A 6,000-nucleotide genomic window follows, 5' to 3' on the forward strand; every position below is an offset into this window, starting at 1 on the left:
GTCACAGCAGAATTCCTTGTTTTTTCACCCTTGAGAGAATACATTATACCTATTACTCTTCAGTCCAGCCAGGATTGAACGGGACCATTTTTGGCATTTGTACATTATATGTTACTCCTTAAATAGCCAGAGAGGTAAATATTACATGAGTTGGACAGTGGCTTTCTCCCCACAACAGTGAAGAGTGAGGGCCCACCTCAGGGGTTTGGGGTTTTTTTTGTTTTTTGTTTTTAATAAAAAAGAGGAAGGAATTTTTGCAGTATAGTAGCAGAGAATTTGCTAATAGATATTCACCACAAAAAAACCCCAAACTAAATCAAAACAACAACCTCCCCCGCACTAATCCGGGCTTGATGGAAGACGTGGTATAGGGAATTGGTGGTAATGTACTGTAGAGATGTTCACTGTGGAGTTCAAAATTCAGCTCATGTTAGTAGTGACCAAGAGTGGTTACCATTTGATTGCCATTCAGTGACATGTAAAGTGTGTTGGTGGTTTGACTCCAATCCAACTACTAGTGAAGTGGCCACATTACAAAAACTACCTTCCCCTACTGGCCCTATTTTTTCCCCACCCCCCAATTCTTTGGTCATGGAATTGGCCACAGAATCCACCACCTGGCACAGGAATGTCCTCCAGAATCTAAATTTATGTTTAAACCCTCCCCCCCAACATATCTAGCCTGTGTTTGCACCATTAAAACACGAACTGCGTGTAAGTGAGGCATTGTCTGCCTGAGTCTGCAGACAGCCCAAAACAACAACTCTGCTGTGTGAACTGCCCCATTCATTTCATGTAGGGGTTAACGCTGAAACTTAACAATGGCAGCTTGTATCAACATAGCTAACAATTTCACCGCTAATTATTTTAATAGAAATACCTAGTTCACATGCTTGTCCGACAGTCCCGAATCACCTCTCATGCTTTAAGTGCTAGATCCGTAGCTGGTGTAAAACGGTATATCTCAATTTACTTCAATTGAGCTACAATGATTCATACTAGCTAAGGATCTGTTCCAGCCTCTGCAGTGCACTTGAGTCTTGTCAATATAAAAATCTGAGGCACACAGAAAATTTAGAGGCCGATTGAAATAACTTGATGGTAGTATGATGAGTAATCCAGCCATTGTGTGTCATTCATGTTATTGAATTAAATATGAAAATGCTCCAGTCTCTGAAATGAAGTTGATGCAGAATTTCCCATTTGCTGAGCAGCAGCCATGGAATTTAGGCCCAGCTTGGCACAGAACACATAGGGCCCTGAGGGCAGTGCTCGTAGGGCTAATGGGGCAGGGCAGCCCATTAGCAATGTAATTTGCTCGCAAAGTGACTCATAGCTCTGAACCCACCAACACAGCGGTCAGTCTCAATGCCTTCCTGCTAAGGACTCAGATGCTGCCTTAAATAGAGCATATTCTGTGGCAGGGAACTGAGGTTTATTGTTGGCTCTCCGTTTGCCCACACTGCCCCAGGCCTGCTCGTTTACAGATGGTTACAGGTGATGATTGCAACCTTTTCTTTCCTTGACCGTGTTCAGAGCTCTTCTTACTCCTGACTCAGTGAAATCCTGGCTCCATTGAAGTCAATGGCAAAACTCCTATTAATTTCAATGAGACCAGGATGAGGATTATTTTCAGTGAGACCCTCACTCTCCTTTGAATCCAGAGTTCATTCTCGTTAATGTACCTCACTATGCTACATCACTATGCTACGCTAATGTAAATTGCTATGTCCAGTCCTCATCATCGGAGAGCACAGTTTATTTGGCAGAGGGTAGAAATTAAAGGGAAAATCACAAAGATATTCACTTCTGGACAGATTCTGTGACAATATACTGTTAGGTGGACACCAACCCTGTGCAGCGAAGTATGAAAATATAACTTACATCACAGATAGACAAAATGTCTTTCCGACTGGCAACATGTGGCAAGCATGGTCTCTCTCTCTCTCTCTCTCTTATAGATGTACCGTTTTTATCTCATTTGTTTGATATAGAAATGAAGGATATATTCATTTTAACATAGGATTCCATGGCTACTAATATTTGTTCCTTTCCATTGTTTAACCTCAGTTTCTTCTTTTATAACATGGATGTTTGACTAATATTGTTTTGTTTGGGATTATTTTTTTAATTGGTTTGCTTGTTAGTGTTTACAAGGATGCTAATGTACATTTTACATCTACTGACTAAACCAGGCCTAAAACATCCATGGATTTTTCTTTCAATATTTCTCTCTTTGAATGGTCTGTTACTATGCAAATAAGCATGGTTCCTGTTTCCAGGCAAGCAAATTGGCTACGTAACATAGAATACACAGTTTAGCGTTCCCAAGGTGTATTCAGTTGTTAGGATTCATATAGGCCTGCCAAAGCACATAGTCACAATTCAAAATCTTTTTGTGATTGAGGGAAAATATTCAGATAGAATAATGAAAGCATTTCAAAGTATATCACTCTAATAAATAATTGTTTTTGTTTCCAACAAATATGGAACCAGCAATTATCATTTATATTTGAGATAAAATATAATTTCTCTTAGCATGAAATTAATACAAATGCTGTCAGAGGTGTTGTGAATCCGCTGAGGAGTTAAGTTCTTTTTACTCACAGGAAATGGCAGATAGTAAGAATGTATACATCTTGACTATGTACCAGCTCCATTTTTGGTGAGTCTTGTTTCATCTTTTGTTGCTGATCTCAATCACTGTGCATGACTGCTGACTGTAGCTTGATAGTATTGTTTATAAAACAGGCAGTGCAATTACTAATGTATTTCTTCACTGCAATAGTCTTCCATGTTGCGTCAATGCAATAATATGTTAGAGAAGGAATAAAAGCAGTCGTCGTAGCAGTAGTCATCATATTGGTAGGATGTTTGCAAACATATTCAGTGATAAAAAGAGCACAGAATACTCCATACTTGTTACATTGAAGTGTTCTACACTTACCAATCTTCCTGCTAGAATCATTCTAAGGGGGAAGTAAATATTTTATTTAGCTAAAGTTAAAGCCAGGTCAGCTACAGCCAGTATGAGGGTATATTATTGACTGCGTGTTTAAGAGCAATTGCACAGCCAACACCTTGCCGAGAACATGTCCCTTTGATACGACAAGGTCAGCGATGCTGTGCTACTGCCATGACAAGGTCTCATTGCCAGTGACGTTCCAGTCAGACCAATAGGGTAGATGATGATGAAGCAAATGTCACCCTGTGGGTAAATACAGATGTGTTTATAAAGGGCTTGATCTTCTGTTGGAGATGAGGGCACTCAGCGCCTGGCAGGATCTGGCCCTTTATAAATGGGGCTCTTCTATTTTCCAACTAAGTGACTTTGCTTATCTATCATCTACCATGTTGGTCCTAATGTTCACACTGGAATATCCCTGGCAACGCTGGCCTTGTTTCACACTATTATAATAGATTTGCTGACAGGTAGCTCAGTTAATTGGATTTCCCGATTAATCCTGCTCTCATTAGGCGGAGTAGATGGTATTAAAGAAACACACTGAAAGCCTTAGTTCTAAGAAGCATTGCTTCTATTCTATTCTATATGAGGACAATACTGGCCAGGTAGCTGGGCTCTGCCACTGACCTATTGTGTGAACTTCTTTGCACCTCGGTTTCCCCCACAGCCTTTGTCTGTCTTGTCTATTTAGCTCTTTTGGGGCAGGGACAATCTCTGGTTTTGTACAGTGCCTCACCGAAGGGGGCCCCAATCTCAGCTGGGCCTTCTAGATGTTACTGCCATATAAATAATGTCCAGATGGTCATCCACAACAAGCAGCACAGATAAATGTCTTCCAAGGAATCACTTTTTTTCATTGCAGTTTACAGTAATGCGTGAGGGGAAAGGACTGGTACTTGCTCCCACATTTTCTATAATCCTATGAGAAATGTGGAATAGTGTTACACATGTGTGTGTTCTGTTTAGGCACTTATACAGTGTCCATCACTCTGGGAGGAGAAAATAGACCCACCAGCGATAAAATCCAGTTGCCAGACACAGGTTTTAACTAAGGCTCTTGTTCTTTTAGGTATCTAACTGTCCCATCACCAGTTTGTTTCTGTGGCACTGTCTTCCTCTGGGTGAAGTTCTTTTATTTAGTTTAATTTAGTTTAATTTAATTTAATTATTTTCAGAAGCTGGTTGGTAGCAATTGGTTCACTGAAGAGGATGCTTTCCCACCTGTGAACAACTCTTAGATTGGCAGGGAAGGATGCAGAAGTCTCCACCCATTCATCAGAAAAGACTTTGTTTATGGGCCAAATGCTTTGTACTCTGTCTGTGCACATGGGTTTAGGTTTGGGGAAAATCAGATATTTATGCTCCTTGTAGTCAATTTCCTTAACAGCAAGGTCTGCTTACCTCCAAAGGATATCATTATTGTCCCTTCAGTGCAAAAGTTTGGGTAAGTTTTACTTTGTGGACAGGGCATCTTCTTGAAAGTAAGTTTGAATACACAAAGGAGATGAGAAATGTGGTACCCTTATCTGCAGGAACTCCTGAAACACACTCTCATGTCTGGAGAACCTAATAAGAACTAGTCATCGGCCCTTTAGCTTGTTCTCTTTAATGATTCATGAGCTAAATTGGATTGAGTTGGGGACTGACTATGGGGTGAGAGTACCTTTACTTCCAGGTTCTGTCTCTCTTCTGATGTACAGATGCCTCCTACTTTGTTTTATACCAATAATAGGTTGCCTCACAGTCTAATTTTGAGTTTATTGTTTCAAGAAAGAGGGGTGGTCTGACCACAGGACTGGGAGCCAAGACTGTCCTGAGCTGTAATGTACCACTGAATCCTTTCGGCTTGGGGTAAGTCCATTAGTCTCTCTGCCTCAATCTCTCCCTCTGCAAACTGAGGAGAGTAATTGTTATTGCCCGGGGGTATTGTGAGAATTAACGTTTGTAAAGCAGTCTGAAAATGAAAAGCATTATTCCCAGGGAACACTTCCTGCTTGAGATGAAAATCATGCCCACAAATGGCCCTCAGCTTTCCTCCGACTCCTGTGAGAATTTATTGCTTGTGTTTCTGCTTCTGAGCTTGGTTGGATGGCTTAAGGAGAAGGAAATGTTTGCCCTGCCTTTTTATCAGACAGCTAGGTCTATGAGCCTGAAATGGTCAATAAAATGGGAGAAATATCCAAATTCAGATTGAGCCTGTCTATAACCTCTCCACAGGTACAAATTCTTAACCTGATAAAGGGTTACATTATTACTCTTTTAAAAAAAATAAGCCAGGAGCAGCACAATTCAAGCCAATAGGTGACTTGAAAATGGAGTGCTGGATGCTAGGTAACTGGATAAAAGGCTGCCAACATTGAAAGCTGTAATTATGAAAAGGTTAATGCATTCAAGCAGAGTTAAGTATACTGGGTTATTTGTTATATTGCCTGCTAAAAGCTTTGCCTGCCAAGGAAGGGCAGGGTCACCCAGGTACTCCTAATACCAATCTATCCATACAGAATTGGCCAAGGACAATTGAAATATATCATTAGCTGCCGTTTTGGCAGTCCAACCTCATTGTAGGAAAATTGTTCAGTCTGCACCATCCCCTGAGAGTGTCAGCTTTGGATTTGATGTAGAAACCCACAAGATATCTGATTACCCAGCAGTGTTTTCCCACAATTCATTAATATATTTTTCAATGTGATTTTAAAACCTGGACTTTTTAATATCTGAGTCTCAAGCTTATCCTTCAAATCAGCAATGACCTAAAATCTTGTAAACAAATGTTATTTAGCTGGGAAGGGAGATTTAATGTCAACATTGAGTGCATTATTTCCATTTCCTTTTGTTTGCAGGACTGGAAAGAAATTAAGACTGTTTCATGGCCGGTGCAGATGAATTCAGAGACAACACAGTAGCAGGAGCTAAATTACACCACAGTCTGGAATGGTCTCTCTGAAATGGTTATGCGAATTCTCTTTACTGACAAAGCTGCTTCAGGAAGCCTAGGGAACACTGTTCTTTATTTCCCCCCCAAATGCTGAGATTCA

This window comes from Lepidochelys olivacea, assembly GCF_965140295.1.
Source record: "Lepidochelys olivacea isolate rLepOli2 genome assembly, chromosome: 11".
NCBI lineage: Eukaryota > Metazoa > Chordata > Testudines > Cheloniidae > Lepidochelys > Lepidochelys olivacea.